The following is a 22,972-nucleotide window of genomic DNA, read 5'->3' as shown; positions in this document are numbered from 1 at the left end:
ATGTGATGGGAATCTTGACACCTAAAGAGAAATGGGCCTTTTTTCTTAGAGGAAGATCTACTCGATACAATGATAACTGATCTTTTAGAGCCCTGTGGTTTCAGGAAAGGAGGCCTATTTTCCAGAGCCCAGGTCTGAAGGGATTCATGTAACTTTACTGTCAGTTTCCTCTGAGGGTTCTCAGGCAGGGGCGTGAGTCCTCTTGACTCTGAGTGATAGCAGCAGTGCTCTCTTCTTCCCCACCTTTATTCAAGTCACATGGTCCACTTAAGGTATGGCCAGGAGAGTGGAGGTTGAGGTTACACTGTGGGTTAATCTTCTAGTTTAGATAGTGGCTAATGGTGTAGCTTCTACAGCCATACTGCCTGAGTTTCGATCCTGGCTCCAAGCCTTGTGAACTGTGACCTTGGGCAAGTCACCTTTCTCCTCCTTGATTTACTTCTTCGTAAAATGGATATAATAAACATAGGCCTGATGTGAGGATTAAATAAGTTAGAACAAGGCAGGGCACATGGTAAGCACTCCTAAAGTATCAGTGTCTGGTTTTCCCAGACCCAGTGCTTTTCAAGGGTGCACAGAGAAATTGTGGGGCATCTTGAAAATGCAGTTATGTTACTGAACCAAAGTAAGCTTACCTCTTGGTGAGTTGAAATCAACATCTTCACCAGAAGTAGTTGTCACACAAAGCAAAATTTATTTACAGCAAATAAAGAGATCATGGAGAATTGCTTCCAAAGCTGGGGCCCCCGAGCAAGGGAAAAGAGGTACCTTTTATTTTGGGTGGGTAATGAATATTCAAAAGGGAAGTTTCATCACCACATGTAGAGGTGGGTATTTGCCCGTACAGGCACAGTCAGAAAACATGCTTCCACATACATTGAATTTTATGATGATAAGGCCTATGCTCCTCCTGGGGCAGAGATCTTAACATTGAAATGAAGGAAAGGTAACTTTTTGGATACTTCTGGACCCATCTGCACAGGCGTTGCTCTTGCAGTGGGGTTTTGACCTGTTCAGAGTGGTTGGTGATTGCATCTCTTAACAACTACAAAGCACCTTTGAGAAACAATTAAATACTTCTGAAATCTCCTTTGAGTTACTCAGGGCAGTTAGTCGGTGACAGTTACAGGTTTCATCACTCTCCGTTGATAATTTTTGGACAAAGGGAATAGGAAATTAGATAAGAAAGTGACCAACGTAGAAAGGGTTGGGAGAGTGATCTCTCAGTAATGAGTCTGAGAGTGGGAAGAGGGGAGATGGAGATGGCTGGAGAGCTATATCTAAGTAAGGGCAAGGGAAAAGAGGTGCATACAGAAAGTCACAGTGGTCTTACAGATTGAAAATGATTGGCAAATTGTTCTGTTTCATTGTAAAATAGGAAAGCTTTTGAATCAGCATCTCACCCAAACCGCCCTCTGTGATAGAATCTGGGAAGGTTGTGGAGGAAGGCTTTTCTCTCCTAGGAAGGTAGGGGGACGCGATATTGTCTACTCCAAGGACGAATAGAAAGGTTCTTCTCCCCTCTCTGGGCTATAGATCAGCTTCCCTCCTCCTGGTGAAGGGAGTCATTCATTCCACATCACCGTGTTCCTTGTTCACCCCCAAATTTAGGAGGGTCTGGATATTTCAGGCCTCCAGGTCACTCCTCTCAAAAGCTGACTCAATAAAGAGAAGAGTGTTTTCAGGTTTGCATCTCTGAGCGTTGCCTTCTTATTTTGATGTGATGATTTTCCCCTCTCCTTTAAATATAGCCAGGTTAATTGAGTGTACTGTTTGAAGCCAGGCTCAAAATAGGAGCAATTAAATTCATTAGACCTTTGAGGGGTAAATTAGTTAAGAAAGCATACTTTTTTCCCCCCAAGAAATGGTACAACAGCTTGAAACCTGATTCACAGCTACCTTCCAATGTTCTCAATATTATGAGATGATCTGGGCATTCAATCTCACAAAACTATTTATACCTCACCATCCTAACGCAAAGGAACTTCTGCTGCTGAACCTGTTCCAGGCATGTGTATGGATTTGAATAATGAGCAGGGAACCTCCTTTAGGAACACAGAGTCTCTGTCACAGAAAGACTTCATTTCTTAGAAATAGCCAGCTGGGAATAGGCCACAATATCCTATTTGTCTGAAGGCCTCTGTTATAGGGAAGAACTGACAGCCATCCCCCATCAGGCACTTCCAAGTGCAATTTTAGACCATGGAAGAGGGTGGAGCATTTATTATCAATTTTGTCTGTACCTGATTTTTCTCTTCTCACATACAGGAGATATTCACGTTGTAGTTTAACATAGTTAGACCCTGATGGTCTACGTTCATTACTGAAAACATATAAACACCACTTCTGAACTTATCTGTAAAATAACCTGAATCCTCACTAACCACATTAATGGATCGTGTTCTTTTGATTTGATAAAAATCCTTTTCATTATTCTTTGACAACTTTTTTCTTTTCTTTTTTTTTTTTAAATATTAGTACATTCTGGCAAATGCATGTTTTCCCACATTTATTTATTTTTATTTTTTATTTTTGAGGAGGATTAGCCCTGAACTAACATCTGCCACCAATCCTCCTCTTTTTGCTGAGGAAGACTGGCCCTGAGCTAACATCCATGCCCATCTTCCTCTACTTTATACGTGGGATGCCTATCACAGCATGGCTTGACAGCGGTGCTTAGGTGCGCACCCGGGATCCGAACCAGTGGACCCTGGGACACCAAAGTGGAACGTGCGCACTCAACTGCTGAGCTACTGGGCCAGCCCCTCTTTGACAACTTTTTTCTTGCACGTGTTTCTGTGCCCTAAAAGTTAGAATTTTTCTCCATTTCTCTTCTCTCAAGTCAAGACAGAGTCTCCTAATCACTGGAAAATTCACTTTTTATTTGCAATGTCAACTCTAGGTCCTGATAACCAAACAAGAGTTCTGAGTGGGAATCAAAGAGCTGCCTTCCCACCCAGGTTGACTCTCTCTGCTATTATGCCACATCTCATTTTGAAATGCAAATTTTTATTGTGTGATATGGTAAGAAAAGAAATAGAAATGAGTAGTATTAGATAGATGGCTGAGCTCCAAACAGTTCGGTACGTTTGAGACGGCATTTCTCAAAGTGTGGTCAAGGCACCACCTGCAACAGAGGAAGCCCCTGGAGAGTTTGTTAAGTATGCAGATTCCCGGGCACCATCCCAGATTTATTCATTCAAAACTTTTGTGGATGGAGCTGGGAATTCCGCATTTTTAACAAGCTCACTGAGTGATTCTGATGCTCGATAAAATTTAAGGAGTTCAAGATTTGCTGAAATAATTTCTCCTTTCTAACCCCCCAAAAGTGATAGCTTGACAATTACTCAGAGAAAACATCTGTTTCACCTTAATACAATAGAGATGGAAAGAAAGGAATAAATAATTACCGTGTACGATGTGCCAGAAACTGTGTAGTTAGAAATTTATAAAGATACTTTATTTAAATATTACAACTCTTTCTTGAGATGTTGATCAGTTTAGAGTCAACCTCATAAGAAGTGGAACCGGGATGCATATCCAACATTCTTGAATTTGATTAGTGCACCCTATGCCCATCTCCTGGAGCTGGGAGCTGACTCCATGGCTTCACAAAGTCCAAGAAATGGGCAGATGCATTACCCAGAGATCTTATGGTGGCACAGAGGTGGCGCTGAATCGCCGTGATGCCTCATTATTTTAATGACCAGTCTTAGCTCACCATGTGTAGATGATTTATGAAATGGTCTTTTGTCCCACATATGTCTGGTGAGAAATATAGATGAAAGACAGGACATATTTTTTTTCCGTATATCATTAAGGCTATCATCACTAAAGTTTTTTAAACAAGTATATCAGCTACCATTTACTCACAATGTGAACTGGACTCTATGCTAAGCACTTTTCAGAATTCACTCTTTATAATGGCCCTATGGGGTAAGTGCTATTATTGTCTCTATTTTCTAGGTAAGAGACAAAAATGCTGTGGAATTGGTTCACGCTCATACAGCTAGTAAGCAGCAGAGGCTGGAACGTCTGTTTGACTCCAAAGTCCACTGGAGTCCTACATACGGTAATTGATGAAGCAAAGTTCAGCTTATGCCGTGATACTCGAGTAGAGATCCAGTGCTGTTGTGCATTTAGAGAAAACTTTATGTCTCTGTTTATTGTTAAATAATAGGGTTGGGTAACTATGGATCTCTTCCTGTTGTACATTCTTTGTCTCTCTCTCTCTTTTCCCAGACAAGCCCAATTCTCCTTCCTCCATGTCCTTCGAAGTCCTTAAATGTCCATTTAACTTAAGGTGAGGAGACCTTATCTTGTTGCAGACAAGAGTTGTGCTGGATTTTACATGTATGTGATAGAATCTATACTAAACTGTGTCATTTTTAAGATATTCCAGGAAGAGCTTCTTCAGTTATCAGTGAACGCTTAACTATGAGAGGACATGGATAATGATTACACATAATAATTTTCACTTCATCTATTAAGGCTTCTCATATCCGGGCCCAGGAACATTTGGCCCCCCACCAACATATCATACACATTGCAAATCTTACGCTAATAGATGATTAGTCCAATGCTCCAAGTAAGAAAACTTAAACTTGCCTGCTAAGGAGAAATATTTAAACTTTTTTACCCACTTTCCACTGAACAACAACTGTTTGGAGATAATTCTCCATGAGGTCTCTCGAATTTCTGCACGTCTTGTGACTAGAAGCACAGGCTAGCTTTGTTCTGAAATATCTTTTTAAGGATGTTTGTGCAGAGATCAGCACTGGAAGACAGAGATCATATCTCCCTCTGAAGCAAAGAGCAGGCATGCTTACTGCCCTTTATAAAATATTGGGCTTCCTTAAGTTCAGGATTCCTCTCTTATAAAGGAACTCACTGCATGTAGGGGTGTTACCTGGCCTTCTTAGAATGACCCTCTTAGAATTGGGGCCCAAGGAACTGGCACAAGAAAATATTGATACTTTGGCTACTGCTAATGCTATGAGTGATAAAGTTCTTTAATCTCTGACCCAGCAGAGGTCATGTCTTTTGCCAAGATCCAGTGAACTATGGCAGGCTAACTTGTTAAGCTTGCAAGTGGTGTGAAATCTCAGACTCCACAGTTCTGGACAGCAGCAATATCATTATTATTATTATTATTATTATTATTATTATTATATATCTTATTATTGGTAACCACCATTTATTGAGCACCTAGTGTGAATCAATGAGCCAAACTCTGTTCTAAGTGATGCAGCATATGAGCTCATTAAATCTTTACACATTGTTGTGAAGTAGATAACTATCATCATTTTATAGACGATGATATTGAGATTAACAGAGCATGCGTTGTTGGTTTCCGTTCTAGTATCTATTTCTCCCTTCTCAATTGTATTCTGACATCTACCCCACTCTCACCCAGCAAGGAAGTCATCCCTTCCTCTAATGTTCGAGGCAAGCCTATCTTTTTGCAGATGATCAGTTTTTGAACTTTATTCTAAGCTAATAAAGGCATGACATTCCCCTGGCCATAGAAACTGGTCAGGAAACAAACACAATATCCAGTATGGGCAAACAGAATTGGGGGACATTGAACTAGAAACTTATGGGAAAGAAGGTTCCTTGTTCTTACATAAAGCCACAAGGAAAGGGCTCTCTTCCTCCAAATGTTGATATGTGTCAGCAGGGTGATACAGATCATATTTAAATGATACATACCTATCAGAATGAATGATGGACATAATACCAAAGCAGGGTCTGGAGTTCCCTGTTGTGCTGTGTATCACCCTGTCAGGTGCTGGACTGTAGGCAGGCACTGGATCAGGGTGCTACAGCTGCTGGATGTTGGGGGCACTTAGCAGGTTTGGAGCAATGGCTACTTATCAACTGGTACCAAAGTATTTTAACATGTTAATAACTGGTCCAGCTATACTAGGATGTGCAGGTGTAATGCCTGGAACTGCTACATCCATCTCACTACCAGTCAAAAGAAGAAGCTCACACACAGAGAAGGGCAGAGCCAAAACAATCACAGAGAGGTGGCGAGAGAGCCATTGGAGTGAGATGACCCTGACCGTGCCTCTCTCTAGACTTTTTCAATTAATAGACTACAAATTTCCTTTTCATTTAAGCTAGTTTGGATCTGGATTTCGGTTACCTGCAGACAAAAGCATCTACTTGAAGCATTGAGTAACTAGTCCAAGGATTCTGAGCAAAATATGTCACTCTAGTGACTTTCACGCTAGAGGCGAAAGTCAGGTCTGTCTTTCTGCAGAGACATCAGTTTTACCTTTCTGTATATCACTGAGAGTCCTCCCTACTCCTACTAAAATCATACCCATCTAGCCTAATAATAATATTAACAAAGAGAAAGAAAAATATAGTAAAATATATCTGATGTTCAAATTGTTTACTGGGATGACTAGTGGTAAATCTTACAGCTGAAGTCAGATTAGATGACCACAAATCTGTTCCAAGAAAGGACTTTCACATTATTAACACCATCTTGAGAATAAGTCCTAGATTCATCCCAGGAATATTTTGAACATTGTCATCAGTATGTTCACTTTATCATAACACCACCTAGATACCTGAAGAGGGATAATTTACTTTTTTTCATCTCACAGTCACCCTTAGGTCCAAGAATTAACCACTGTTCCAGAAAAAAACTACCTGGACTCTTCATATATCTTTGCTCAATCAAGGATCAATGTAAATGAAGACTATACATTTGCATCTAGTTTATTTAATGATCTTTGACAGTGTTTTCTGGTAATCTAATTCATATATTTCTGAAAATAGAATATTTGCACATATTCAGAGCTCACCTATTTGTAAAATTTTAGGAGTTGGAAAGCCCTTAGAGATGTTCAATTCAAACCCTCTTATTCTGTATATGAGAACACTGCAGCATAGAGATGCTAAGTGGTGAAGGCAGGCCACTTAAAAAATATCCTTAATCTCAGCAAGCCATTGTCCTTTCAATGCATATTTCATTTTTGGAAATATGCAAAAGTCATTCAGTGTCAAATACTGTGAATAAGGGACAGGGAGTGGGACATAGATCAAGTTGAATAGTATTTGACATTGTAAAATATGAGTAATGAGTCTGTGATTTTGGTATGGTTGATCCAAAGATAACTTAAAGGAAATGTTTTTAAACTATGCTAAACAAAGACAACATTATTCCAAGTAAGTTCAAAACCTCACAAGGTTACACCCTAGTGTAGAAGTGTATTGTTTCTTTGTATTTTTTTTTAATTCTTTTTTTTTTTGAGGAAGATTAGTCCTGAGCTAACTGCTGCCAATCCTCCTCTTTTTGCTGAGGAAGACTGGCCCTGAGCTAACATCCGTGCCCATCTCCCTCTATTTTATATGTGGGATGCCTACCACAGCACAGCTTGCCAAGTGGTGCCATGTCCGCACCCGGGATCCAAACCAGCAAACCCCGGGCTGCCGAAGTGGAACGTGCGCACTTAACTGCTGTGCCACCAGGCCGGCCCGGGAAGCGTATTGTTGATTTTCAGAATATTTGGAGACTTTCTCACTATCTTTTCATGATTTATTTCCAGCTTAATTCCACTGTGGAATACTCTAAATGACTTGAATACCTTAAAATTTGTTGAGGTGTCTTTTAGGGCTTAGCATATAGTCAATTTTGATAAATGTTCTATGTCCCCTTGAAAAGAATGTGTATTCTGTTGTCTTTATGTATTCCACGTATGTCAATTAGGTCAAGTCTATTAGTTGTATTGTTTGGATCTTCTATAGCTTTTTTGATACTACTTTCTGCTTATATCAATTATTGAGAGGTATGTTAAAGTTCCCACTATGATTATAGATTAGTCCATTTCTCTTTTCAGTTCTGCCCATTTTTGCTTTGTACAATTCGAAGTTGTATTATTACCTGAATTCAAATTTGGAATTACTCTATCTCCCTGGTGGAATGATCCTTTATCATTTTTGACATAGTCCTCTGTATTAGTCTGAGTCCAATCAGTGGGTTAAACAGTAGAAATATAGTAACATTAATACACTTAATAAAGAATTATTATATCATAATAAGAGTGACTCTATAGTCCAAAGAAAGTCTCTATGGTATCCTACAGCTGAGAGAGTACTCAAGCAAGGACAAACTTAGAAAGGGTTCAGACCTTGTTGCAGACCGTGTCGTTCAGCCACTGGATAGTAGAGAAGTTCACTGGTTTGCTGAGGCTGGAGCTGGTCTGTAGTCAAAGGTAAGCAGGAAGCAACTCTGGAGTGCAGGTTGGGGCAGGGTATCAGTAACTGGGTGACGTGGTATGCAGGAGTGGTACTTTGATGGGAGCCCTCCAGGCCAGAGGCAAGCTGTGTGGGGGCCTAGAGAGGGAGTCAGGGTGCCAGTGTGGGCAGGAGGTTAGTGGTGCTGGTTTTCGTGTTAAGAGGGTCACAGGAAGGTTGTCACCTACATTTCTGTGTGTCTGTCTGAAATAATTTCCCCTTTGTCTGAAAAACCCCACTTAGTATTTCTTTTAGTGAGGTCTTTTGGTGACAGATTCTCTTAGACTTTATTTGTCTGGAAATTACTGTTTTCCTTCATCTTCAAAGGATATGTTTACCAGTTATAGATTTCTAGGTTGGCAATTGTTTTCTTACTTTAAAGATGCCGTTACATTGCCTTCTGACTTCCAACATACCTCTTGAGAACTAATTTGCCAGTCTTGTTGTTTTTCTGAAGGTAGTGCCTTATTTTTCTGGCTTCCTTTTCTTTTCTTTTTCTTCTGCTTTTTGTTTGTTTGTTTTAGGTTTTCTCTTTGTCGTTTTTAGCAATGTCGCTGTGATGTGCCTAATTCTGGTTTTCTTTGTATTTATCCCATTTGGGGCTTGGAGAGCTTATTGAATTTGTGGCTGGATGTCTTTTACCACTTTTGGAAACTTCTTGGCTATTATCTCTTCAAACATTGCTTCTATCTTATTTCTTCTCTTTTCCCCAGGATTCCAAGTGAACTCATGTTAGGCCTTTTTACCATATTGAATCTGTATCTTCATCATGTCCCATATGTTCAATCTATTTTCTTAAGCATATTAGTTACACTTAATATAGAGTTTGTGCCTGCTAATTTCAGTAACTGGGTCATCTCTGGGTCTCTTTCTATTCTCTGTTTTTCTTTTGGACCTGTTTCTTGGTATGCCTGGAATTTTTTTAAATTAAATGCTGGACATTGGGTTTGAAAAACTGCAGAGGCTTCGGAGGATGCCATGTTCCTCCAGACAAGGATTTACACTAGTCTCTATAACAAGTACTATGCTAGGCTTTGGGAAAACGGAAGTGAATAACACAGACAAAATCCCTACCTTCATGGAGTTTACATCCAGTGGGGGCAATAAACAACAAGAAACAAATAAACAATAAAAAAGTAAGCAGAGATAAAGGATATAAAGTAAATCAAGTCAGCGGATAGAGATTAAAGGGTGTGCATTTAGACAGAGTGATCAGTAGGTGATGTCTGAGCTAATATTGATAAAGTAATGGGGAGAGACATGAAAACACTTAGAGAAAAGGTGTTCCAGGCAAAGGGAAAAACAAATACAAAGGCCCGAAGGCAGTGGGGTGTTTGACTTGTTAAAGGAATAGCAAAGAAGCCAAGGTGGCTACAGTGGAGTGATCAGTGGAGGGAGTGGGAGAAAATGATGCTTGAGAAGTAAGCAGGAGCTGTATACTGGGACCCTGGATCCCATAGGAAGGACTTTGGATTTTATTCTGTGTGTGATGGATAGCCACAGAAGGATTTTGAGAAAGGGCTGATGTGATCTGATTTAGATTTAAAAGATCATTCTGCCTAACGTGTTTGGAATAGACTGCGGCAGGGCCAGGGTACCAGTAGGGAGACCAGGTAGGGGTCGGGACTGTAGGGATCCATGCCAGAGCTGATGGCAGCTTCATCTGGAGAGGTGGTGGAGGATGTCAGGAGTTGCAGCTGGATCTGGAACATATTTTTGAAGGTAGGAACAACAGATTCCAATCATGGCTTTGACGTAGGGTCTGCAGAGGCAGGTTTCCTGCCACTTGCTCCAGCCCATCCAAAATAAATATTCATTTTTTATGCTTAGTTTTATAGTCTTTTTCTTTTTTAGTTAGTTTGTTTTATTTTATTTTATTGAGGTCATGTTGGTTTACAACACTATGTAAATTTCAGGTATACAGCATTATATTTCAGCTTCTGTGTAGACTGCATCATGCTCACCACCAAAAATCTAGCTGTCATTTGTCACCATACGTATGTGCCCTTTTACCTTTTTCCGTCTCCCCCCACGCACTTCCCCTCTGGTAACCACCAATGTGTTCTCTGTATCTATGTTTGTTTGTTTATCTTCCACATATGGGTGAAATCATACAGTATTTGTCTTTCTCTGTCTGACTTATTTTACTTAGCATAATACCCTCACAGTCCATCCATGTTGTTGCAAATGGCACAATTTTATGGCTAAGTAGTATTCCATTGTATACAAATATATATACCACAACTTTATCCATTCATCTGTTGATGGGCACTTAGGTTGCTTCCAAGTCTTGGCTATTGTGAATAGAACAACAAAAGATCCCAAATAGCCAAAGCAATCCTGAGAAAAAAAGAACAAAGCTGGAAGTATCACACTCCCTAAGTTCAAAACACACTACAAAGCTATAGTAATCAAAATAGCATGATACTGGCAGAAAAACAGACATAGCTCAATGGGACAGAATTGAGAGCCCAGAAATAAAACCACACATTTGTGGACAGCCGATTTTTGATAAAGGAGCCAAGAACATACAATGGAGAAAGAAAAGTCTCTTCAATAAATGGTGTTGGGAAAACTGGACAGCTACATGCAAAAGAATGAAAGTAGACCATTATCTTGTACCATACACAAAAATTAACTCAAAACGATTTAAAGACTTGGATGTAAGATCTGAAACCATAAAACTCCCAGAAGAAAACATAGGCAGTACACTCTTTGACATCGGCCTTAGCAGTATCTTTTTGAATACCATGTCTCCTCAGGCAAGGGAAACAAAAGAAAAAATAAACAAAAGGGACTACATCAAACTAAAAAGCTTCTGCATGGGAAAGGAAACCACGAACAAAATGAAAAGACAAACCACCAACTGGGAGAAAATATTTGCAAAGTACATAGCCAATAAGGGGTTAATTCCCAAAATATACAAAGAACTCAAATAACTCAACAACAAAAAAAACTAACAACGGGATCAAAAAATGGGCAGAGGATATGAACAGACATTTTTCCAAAGAAGATGTACAGATGGCCAACAGGCACATGAAAAGATGTTCAATACCACTAATTATTAGGGAAATGCAAATCAAAACTATGAGATATCACCTCACACCTGTCAGAATGGCTCTTATCAAAAAGTCAAGAGAGCCAGCACTGATGGCCTGGTGGTTAAAGTTCAGCATGCTCTGCTTCGGCAGCCCAGGTTCGGTTCCCAGGTGTGGAACTGAACCACTCGTCTGTCAGCAGCCATGCTGTGGTGGTGGCTCACATAGAAGAACTAGAAGGATTTATAACTAGAATATACATCTATGTAGTGGGGGCTTTGGGAAGGGAAAAAAAAAGAGAGGAAGATTGGCAACAAATGTTAGTTCAGGACGAATCTTTCCCAGCCAAAAAAAATAAATAAATAAAAGACAAGAAATAATAAGTGTTGGAGAGGATGTGGAGAAAAGTCAACCTTCATACACTGCTGGTGGGAATGCAAACTGGTGCAGCCACTATGAAAAACATTATGGAAATGTCTCCAAAAATTAAAAATAGAAATACCATATGATCCAGCTATTCCACTACTTGGAATTTATCTAAAGAACATGAAAACACAAATTCAAAAAGATATATGCACCCCTGTGTTCATTGCAGCATTATTCACTACAATCTTTTTATTAAAAAGAACCCTCCCTCTCCACCAGTGTATGAGATTCATTTCCACAAAACCTGGCTCTGTCTCTGGGGTCTGAGAGAAAAACAAAGTCAAAAGGATGGTTCCTAGGTTTTGGCCAGAGTGACAGGAGGGATGGTAGCGCCATTTCTGAGTCATGGTACCCTGGGAAAAGAACAGTTTGGAGGGGATCTAGAATTCTGTTCCGGACATACTCAATAAAGTCTAAATTCCCCACTCTTACACTCAAGACCTTGTTCTACTACACAGGCCCTTCTCCCACTGAAGCCTAGGCTTCTGTTTGTGACAATTTTCAGGTTGGAATGTCCTTTCCTGCTCTTTCTCTCTCTCTCTCTTTTTGAAATCTTACTCACACTGCAAGGCTCACTTTAAATGAAAGCTTTTCTATACGAGCTGACTTCCTCCTCCATGGTCTAGGGATGGAACACTGGAAGCCCAAGCAGGCCCTGGGTAATTTTTTAAATTAAACGTGAATGTTTTAGACAGAGCAAGCCCTCTCCTGTTTGCTTGGTCATCCCTATTGCCTTGGTCACAACAGCACATTTATGTTACCTGTGTAGGTCCTACAGTCATTTGAGTTTATGATCCATGACCTTCTCAAATCATTCTGCTTGCCTCTCTTCTATAGCGGTTATACCCCAAGTACTTTATAAATGCTGAGTAAATTAAAGAGGGCATAAATGCTGTATTTGCCACATAGATACACTTACCATCAGCAGCAGTTTGGTCGCGAAAAATTTTATGTACTTTCATAGTATTCTGTTTTTCTTATTATTTTCCTCTTTGGTTCTTTTTCTCTGCTGTGACATTTTTTTCCCTCACAAAAAATTTAAGGCCGAAGGAAAAGGATACAAGTGTAAAGACTATTTCCCAACCAGACTGTTGATTTTATTTGACCTGATTTCAAATTGCTCTCTGAGTTTATTTTGTGATGAAGCAAATATTTCAACTAATACCACCAGAATACAAGGTAAATGTTAGCTTTTATTAGGCTAGGGCTATGTGAAATATGCCAGTATAATTTTAATTAGAAATGAAGAAGAATTAAATAAACATTTTAATCACGAAATGTTTGAACAGGTTTTATTAATAAAATCTACTCCTAAGTTCAACCCTTAGGCCAGCCCTTCAGAACAAGAATAAAGTGAGCCCTTTATCAGAACAATGTTTCTAAATCAATTTGCAGTTTACAAACACGAGCAGGCGGCAAAGTCCGAGGGCAGCTTCGTCAGAGAAGGGCTGTGGTGAAACCAGATGACTCACTGTTTGTTGGATGTGGCGGTTGTAATACATATCCTTGCCAGTTTGTTTCGTGCCCACTTAATTCCCAACTTCCCATCTTCTTTCTAATGAAAAATCAGCTCTGAAAAATTGCTCACCAAACTGCCTTCAGTGAGTGAAAATTTCATAATGCAGCCCTGATGGATTAAGTCCTTCGAATGCTGGAGTTTGCTAAGTTACCTCTGGGAAGCGGCCACTGGAGAGAGGAGGAAAAACTGCTCACACCTATTAACTGACATGATAGGCCGCTTCTTCTCAGTGTGTTAGAAAATCAGAGCGAGGCTGTAACAATCAAGCTTTGATTTTCCTCCCATCTCTCTGATGCTTTAGAAATTCTCTCCAAGGAGGTGTTTTGAGGTATCTAGACAAAAAGCGGTATGTAAACTCAAGGAGTCCAACTCATGTCCGTGCACAGGGGAGAGAGAGGGTTATTCTGTGGGCTTCATGGAAGAGAGAAGAGGATCTTTCTGACCCTACGTACCCTACCTGCCCATCTGACTGTGGGGTTGTGGCTGCTCTTTCACGCAGTCTCCAGGCTCTCTGCTGCTTGGGCCATGGCCCAGTGCACACAAGGCACCATCTCTCCCTGCCCAGTAGGTCTGACACCTCCTGCAACTTGGTCAGAAGACTCACGGCTCTATTCGCTTCTCCAGAACTCTCACTCCAGGCATTGAAGATAGATACACAGAAGAGATCTTGTCAGTTACCTCTTGGCTAAAGGGCAAGATAGGAGCAGCGACACAGTATTACTCATGTTCAGCCTCATGCAGAATGGAGGGAGCCTCTTTCCAGCTGGAAGGGCAGCCGTCTTGGGCGGGAGGGAGGTGGCAGGTAAGGTGCTTCTCCATGAGGTTCACTAGGTTCTTCTCCCTGAAGTGTGGAGAGCCTATCACAGCCACCAAGGCGCAGGGCACTCACAAGAAGGTGGCAAGGAGGAAAACACCTGCCCTTCTCAGTGAGACCTAGAGTCCAACAATGGGGGCAGGGCCTGAGGCGGAAGCTGACTACACCGCCATCCTCTGCTCACACTGGGCTGCTGGGATGCTCCTCAGCAGCCATTCCACCCTCTCCAACGGGGAGCCATGAGCCATGAGGAAGAACTTTCTCCCCCTTACACTCAGGAGGCTGCCCTGCCGTTTTCTTCCTGAAGTTTAAAATATGTGTGCGTGTGTGTGTCTGTGTATTTGGCAGATCTTGATTTGCATTCCTGTCCATGGCCAGAACAATAATTAACCTTCTTTTCTTCAACAGACAATAAGGTACCCAAATCAAACAAGATGATGACGCACCAAGATCTCACTCAGCCTTTCTCAACTGGAATTCTGTGAGGGAATTATTCCCTACAACTCTAAGGCTTTCATTATATGTAATGAATTAACCCTGCTCTATGCATATACAATAGTGCTAGCTACCCATCAGCTTATCTTTATGCATCCAGAATGGTATTAGTTATGTGCTATTCTTACTACCACTGTGGGGAGAAATAACTACTCACATCACTTTCTGGGTCCTGTCCTCTACCAAAGGTCATGACACTGGATAGTGAGGCGCTGCCTCTCCCTGCTTAGAGGGCAGAAAAAGTAAGCAATAGGAGTGGAAAGAGGCAAAAGTAAGAATACACCCTCTGCACGGCTGAAGCTGACTTGGCAGTTTCTTCCTTTCTCCCCTCTTGCCTCTGCCCTCTCCCCCGACCCAGAGTGGGAAGGCTTTCTGCTTAGACAGTGAGGCACCAGAATGGAGGTGCATTTGTAGCATCTGAAAGTGCATTTTGGAAGCGTTCCAATTTGGCTGAAAGTGAAATGTGTCAGATTTGCTCGCCTAGGGAGAGACTTAAAACCATCCATTTATATAGCAATATAAAATATACTTCACTTTATAACACATACACATACTGTGTATGTAATGAAAACAACCTAATAATAAAGATCTGAAGAAGAACTGCTTTAAAATCTGATAGATAATTTATGTTTCAAGGGAGAAATGTTTTCTTTGTTTCATGCACCTGACTCTTGGCAGCCCTGTCTGACTGGCAGTTTAGAGGATGAACTAATGTTTATCATTAGTAAAAAGCTCATTCGTTCAACATGTATTATGCAGCTACTATGTGCCAGGCACTGTGGATTAAATGAAATCATATAAATAATGGTGGCTTAAAAATAATTATGACGGTAATAATAACACTAAGAGTTGTTTGCCTCCCTAGCATTCTTTTCCGTGTCTCCAGCAACAGCTTCTGACTCTCATTGCAGATTCATCCCTCACTCAGTGGGGTTCCTTCCTCTGATTCTAAGGACACTACATGTGACTCAGGCTTAAGCCACTGAAGGTGGTCCATATTCCTCTGTCCACAACGACCGGTTCAGAGATGAGCACATGACCTAAACTGGTCCGATCAGAATAAGTCTCGGACTTGTTCAGAAACTACTAAAAAAGACCCTCTCTTTTTTAGCCTGAGAAAAATGTAAGGCTAGATAGAAGTGTCCCTGCAATCTTGTCACTATGAAAGGGCAGCCCAGAGCCTGGAACTAAGCGAAGACTGAGAATGAAAGGAAAACTCTAGGCAGCAAAGTAAAGAGATAGAAAGAAATTGAATCCCAATGACGTAGTTTAAGCACTAAATCCAGCCGTGTCTGAAGCTGGCCCAGCCCCTGTGTCTTTCAGCTTCTTGAGCCAGTAAACGCACTTTTTGTCTTAAGCCAATTTGAATTTGGTCCTCTCTCACTTGAAACTAAGAAAGAACTAACTCATACAAATGATAATGCCAATAATAACAATAAAGCAGAGATACCGGGCAGGGGGTTGGGGGGGAAGCCAAGGAAAACTTTATGTGAAGGGGAAAATGATATTAGATATTAAGAGTCTACAGGTTTTATAGAGACCTTGCCTTGACAGAAGCAAAGCAGAAATAAATGAACTAAGATCCAGGGAAACATCACTGAGCACTTTTGGCTCTCACTCTGTTAACCAATTGGAATTAATCTTGGCCCCAAAGGGGTACATGAGACAAAAACCATACACAAGATATTAAACCCCTCAGGCTGTAGAACAGTAAGCCACTTTCCTGGTCAAGTTTGGAGAAGCCCCAGGATGAATAGATTTTTTTAAAAAAAGCTAGATTCAGGAGCTTTGTGCAACCAATAGAGGTATTTCTGTCGTTGCTATCAAGAACGTGTGTAGCCCTGAGCAATAATGTCCAAATGATAAACAACAAAACCATCTTTAAGAGTCAGAGGTATTGGAGATTCAAGACAAAGCACACTTTCTGGCATCGCTGAAGGGTAGCCACAAGAAAGGATTGCTTAGTGTGAAGGCAAACAGACTATTATTTGGGCAGCCACTGTGTTAAATAAGTTGCGTTCAGACGTATTCTCAGTTTTTAATCACTAAAATGAAATTCAGAAGCCCTGGCTCTCTTCCTTCTTGGCACTCTCATGGATCAGGTAGCGCAGGAAAAGGCCTGGAGTGCAGCAGGTATACTATCTTTTCTATTTACTTACTTTTTTTTTTAACACTTGATTCCAAAGCTTTGCAGGCTTGGAGCCTATTTATCAATTTCTTCACTTGGTAGATTTTCCCAAGTAATGAAAAATGCCAATAACAGGGAGAGAATTTTTCTTTTGGATTGTAAAATTCTTAGAGGGTCCCCAAATTGTACTGCATTATTTGCCACAAAATAGAGATTAGGACCCTGTGTGAAGTGGGTAGGGGAGTCTCTCCCCTGAGAAGTTAACACCTCCCTTTAAAAACCAGACCACTGTATATTTTGTGTATTAGTCAATGGACAGTCAATCTTATCCCTCAAGGATGGGCACTCTGCCTTTTAAAAACCATAGTTACTGAATGTTTTCTACAATATTCTCTGCATAGTACCTATCCCCTTAAGGATAGTGTGGCAGATTTTATTTTCCAAAGATGGCCACAAAAATATCTCTGGCAGTGGCAGTGTGACCTTGCCACCCCTACTTCAACAACTGCACTTCATTTTTCCATTGCTCCACCTCTCTCGAACTTGGGCAGGCCTGGTGACTGCTTTGACCAATAGAATATGGAAGTTACACTACGTCAATTCCAGGTGTAGCCCTTAAGTGGTAGTTTCCTGCCTCTTGGAATCCAGCTGCCATGTGTGTTAATTCTGAGATCAGCATGCTGTGAAAAGCCCCAAGGCACATGGAGAGGCCCTGGAGGATGAGACACCATGTGGAAAGGGAGAGAGAACAAGGAGCCAGACATGTAAGTGAAGGAACCATCTTTGGTGACTAGTCCAGTCCTTCAGATGATTCCAGTGCCAGCCACACCTAACAGCAACTGCATAAGAGGCCCCAAGAAGGAACTACCCAGCTGAGCTCAGTCAACTCCCAGAACCACGAAAGATAATAATAAATTACTGTTTTAAGCTACTAAGATTTGGGGGTGGTTTGTTAGATGCATCAATAGATACCTGGAACAGATAGGTAATTTGCTTATCTGCATATCCATTAAAGTGTAGTGGATGTGGTAGATGTTAAAAAAAGAGAAAACAGCTGAATCTATTGTAATAACAACTATCATATCAGCTAGAGTTCTTCATAGCAAGCAACAGAAGCTTTCTGGCTGAGTTAAGCAGACAAGTTTCTTGAAAAGATAGTGGGTAACTTCTGAATCATAGGAAGGCCTGAAGAAGCTCCAGGCTAAGCAGGAAATAAGAACGCCAACGCTATGGCCCCAAACCATTCTGGGGAGAAAAGCACTGACACCGTCACCACAGAAATGACAGAGGGCTCCTGGGCCCTTGGTTTGAGTGTCATTAGCTCCCACGTCAGAGTCTTGGCACAGGCAGCCCTGATTGGCAGAGCCTCAGGCACAGGCCTTTGCCCCTGCTGCAAGGGGGGCTGAGCGAATGAATATCCAGCATTTTCAGACTCTATATTGAGAGGTCATCTTCGTCCCCATCAAGGTCATAAGGGTAAGTGTGACTTCTCCAAGAACAGAAATTTAGAAGTTGGGAAGTCAAAATGAATGACGAGAGTCCAACACTGCCACCAGGAATCAAAATGCACATGCATGTATGTGTGTGTGCGTATAATTTGCACTATGCGATTTCTGCTTTATGACAATATTTGTCGTTCTGATAAACCTAGCATTCTACAAAATTAATACTAAAATTAGCATTCACACTAAAAATAACAAAGCTTAAGGGGAAAGTTATATTAGGAGCATACCTCTTAAAATCCATACAAATTCTTAACCAGCGCATCAACAAAAATAACAATCCTAATAAAATATTAGTTTAAAAAGTTGTATTTCTAATAAATACTACAGTAAATCTGAAAGCTTTACCTAAAAACAATTAAGAAGTGAATTTGCCTTGGTGGAAGAGGTGTAGGGGAGTGTGAGGCTGCTGAATTATGGTGGCAAGGGCAACGTGCCCAAAGATTGGGGAAACCATGCAATGAACACTTTCTCGGCAGAGCAGTGGATGGAACTGAGCCAAAAAAGTAAGCGGCGACTAGACACTGTGGACAGTACTATGTTCCTCACAGTTGCCATATTCAGCTGTGTAGCTATACCCTGTGACCAGCTGCTCTTCCTCATGGAGGAAAACAGCTCACTGGTGAAGTTCTTCAGGACTTCTATGTTATCCTGCCACTATTCCACTATTTACCACTCACATGTGAGCTAATTCATGTTTACAAAAACATGACTGTAGCAGAACAGAATGTTCTCTGTGTGTATGTGTGTGTGTATAAACTCACACAACCTTTGCAAGCTAGGTGTTATTCTCATTTCCTAAATAAGGAAATGGAGGCTCGGAGAATAACAAATCTGACCTAGTTCACACAGATATGTGTTAAGCTGAGATTTGAACCTTGTATCGTCAGGTTTTAAGATCGATGCTCTTTCCGCCCTGTCTTGTCATTTACTAGGAAACCAGCTTCCACATTTTAGAAATTTAGACCTACACCTCCAAGTTGGTAAGCAGTCAGGCCCTGGCGAAACTGGACTGCGTAGTCAACACTGTCTTTCAAACTAAAGATTGGTTCAAGATGCTTTTTTTCCATGGTGGAGTCTTGGTTCCTTGGATCCCCCAGCAACTCAGCCTCAGCCTATTCAGAGCTGGCTTCAGAAGTCCATGACACCGACAGGTGACTTTCTTTTCTCCTGCTTTCACTCAGGAATTAGCATAGATGATTGTATTAGAAGTACAACTATATTTTCCAAGGGGCATTTCTAATCTCTTTGAACAAAATGATATTTTTCTTGCAGAACAGAGACTTCTCACTTCTCACAGAGATCTAGGAAGAGAAAATGTTTCTGGTATAAGCACAGATTTCTACTAATTTCTGCTTCTGTTTCTAACTTTTGCATAAACTAACTGGTTGAATAAAAGAAAATGCCTGAGGGGGGACCTGCCAAGGAGTGGAAAGTTTAGTCTCCTGAGGCTGGAGGACTCCAACAAACACTCCGAAGCTGATAGCACTTCAAAGATGTGGTTCATCAAATCAGGAGCTGAGGTGTGCATAAGGAACGAGATGTTAAAAGGACATCACCTGGCAACCAGATTCAAAATCCTTTGAGAACATTAACCTCCTGGCCAGGCCTAGATTTAAAGCGAATGGTTAACCCGCTTCCTGACAATAGCTATACAGCTGAGATACGTTCATAGGAGGGGATGTGGGACATTACCACTGATAAACCCCCACCATTTAGCAAAAAAGAGCAATGAGTCATTTAGTGCATTTCTTCCGCATTGCACTAAAGGATGCTCTCAGGGGTTCCCAGAATTGATGTACCTTCTTAACACTCAACTTGCTGTTCTCAGAACAGTGGTTCTCAGTGTGCACAGAATTATCTGGAGGGCTTGTTAAAACAAGATTGCTGGCCTCACCCCCAAGAGCTTCTGATTCATAGGTCTAGCATAAACCTGAGGAATTTGCATTCTTCCCAGGTGATGCTTTGAAGACTATTGTCCTAGAGAAAGCCTGGACACCAAGGAAAATCTAGCCCCATTTTGTTCCAAAGGGCAAATCTGTGGTTAATATTCCTTAAGTTTCTTAGAAATTAATAGATTTTCAAATAAATCATATTTTCTGAAAGTCATCCATATTTCCTTGTATGTGAGCTGTCTCTCTGTCCTAAAGAAGTTCTTTTGGTTTTTGTTATTTTGAAAGAGGAAAAAAGAACAGATCTATTTCCAGTTACTCATAAAAACACTTTTTCTGCTTGTTTTAAGTAAGTGCTAATAGACCTAACGTGTTTTCAATTATGTCTGTGTGTTACACAGAGCAAGTTTGTTTCACTGGTGCACATTGTATATTCATACATATAAAGTCATGAATACCTTATCTCACAAGCATTATAAACAGTACTCTTGCTTTAGCTATCCTTCTTTTCTGAAGTAATTTAAAGCAAATATCAGGCACCTTGTCATTTTACCCCTACAAACTTTGTAACCACAGACCCATCTTGAGCCAATTCGAACAGGCTCCTTTTCTTATTAACAGAGTGATTAAGAAATTGTCTTTCAGAAAATATGCAAAGTTACATAGCCAGAGCATGTGCAGAAGAAGAAATATTGACCTGAAATGACTGAGGAACCAAAGATTCTCCTCCCCCTGGAACCAAAGGACCAGAACACGACTGGAACTTAAAAGTCGGACTCTTACCAGAAGCGAGGGGTCCATCATTCAGGAAGATCCACTGTTAAAATTCTTTCCCCACCCTATCATAAATGTTTAGAACCCGGTCATAAATGTTTAGAACCCTGTCAACCATAAATGCTTGAAGCTCACCAATCAAGACCTGTCCCACCAGCGTTTCCATGTGCCAGCCTGTTCTCCCCAACCTCTTAAATTTCACCTCAAATCCTGAATTGGGGAGACAGAGCTGAGGCCACATGCCCCCTGGCTCCTTGCTGATCAATCTTGCAGAATAAAGCTGATTTCTTTTTCAAAAAGCTGATGCTGTAGACAATGGACTTTTTTATGCACCTCAAGTAGGAGAACCCCATTTTTGTGTGGTAACAACTTCAGCACACATCTTTAAAAACTGTGGACATTTTCTTACATAACCCAATGCCAACATCATAATCAACAAAACTAACTTGATAATTCTTTGGTATCATTTCAGAGCAGTTCACATGCAAGTTTCCCTGATTGTCGCAATCCCCTCCCGCCTCCCCTGTTTGTTGTAATCAGGATCCAAACAAGGTCCATACATTGCATTTGGCTATTATGTCCCTTAAGCATCTTTTAATATAGAGCAGGTCCTCCTTCTTCTCCTTTATTTTCTTCTCCTTCTCCTCCTTTTTCTTCTTACTTTTTTATCCTAATGATGTGTTGAAAAAAACAAGGTCATTTGTATTGTAGAACATTCCATGATCTGCCTTTCACTGTTTGCTTCCTGGTGGGATCATTTAACTTTGTTCCTCTACCCTTGTATTTCCTATGAACAGGAAGTTAGATGTACAGGATTGATTCAGTATAGGTTAAACCTTTTTGGAAAGAACATCTGATAGGGGATGCTGTGTATTCCCTCATGCAGCATACCAGGAGACACATGTCTGGTTGTCTTACTCTTAGAGATGCCAAGTTTCACTGGGTAGGGCCTGATGGGTTCACATAGGGCCATCTTGATCACTCCTTTGTGAAATTTCCTGTCAACCTTTGGTCCAATGGTTTCATCCACTGATGATGATTCAGGCAGGGCTTCTGCCTCCCGACATAGATACCAAAGGGCTGCAGTCAGAGTTTCTTTCGTTGTTGCTGTCACCCCCTTTCCTCTCCCTTGCCTCAGCAGAGTGCAGTGTAGTGGAGTTGATGTCAATCAACTCAGGGTAACAGGAGTGCTCTGGGGCTGGAGTGCTCTGTTTTGGAAGGTGACTTTCCAGTTCATTCTAAACTTCCCACAAGCACTGCTTTAAATCTTTCAAGATGGTAGGCAGTGTCACTGGAGAGAGAATGGTTAAGCTCAGAATGTTATCTCATAGTGTTTACTAGAACAGTGGAAACTGGGAGAGGTCTCCATGGCTGCTTGTTTACTTCATAAGCTTTGCTTGCCAAGAGAGTACTTCTGTGTGGGGAATCTGAGAGCCGCATTCCTGTACGTTCAGGCACAGGGTTTCATGTTTCTCAGCATGTGCTTAGAGACTCTGCACTTCCTTCCTGAATGCATAGTGGCCTCTCCCTTTCCATTTCTTTTATTTCTTTAACAATAAAAGGGCTAATATTTCTGTTATTATTTTTCATTTCAAGAAATTCCAGATTACTTTATGTAATTTGTCAATTTTATGTCATGGTGTCAATTCTCGTTCTTTAAAAAAATATATGGTTTCCCTAGAGATTGCTCTGGACTGTAACTGACCTTCAAAGGCAATTTTATAACTCACCAAAGGGTTAAAGAGGCACCCCATTGGCCTACAGTGTTTTTTAATTTGTGGGTCACTGCACCCATTTCTGGAGGACAGAGTTCGGTGTAGAGAAGATGGTCAGGCCCAGACCAAATACTGAGTAAAGGAAACACATCTTGGCCATGACCTTTGGCCCTCTTGCCTTCCTCCCTCACTTTTCCTTCGCCACAAAATGCTTGGCAGCTGTATATATTGATGCTTTTGATTCTGCACTCTCATTACCAAGGCAGAGGACTGGAGTTTTTCACTTTTCCTTCCATTTTCACTGTAGACATTGAAGCACAATAGTTCTCAGCAAGTGAATTGGGCACAAAAATAGTCTCCTCCAGATGAGCAGGTGACGGTTGCCTGGATGGGAGTGATATGTAGGAGGCTTGTCA

This window comes from Equus przewalskii, chromosome 13 (assembly GCF_037783145.1).
Source record: "Equus przewalskii isolate Varuska chromosome 13, EquPr2, whole genome shotgun sequence".
NCBI lineage: Eukaryota > Metazoa > Chordata > Mammalia > Perissodactyla > Equidae > Equus > Equus przewalskii.
Note: the sequence above shows the minus strand (reverse complement) of the source record.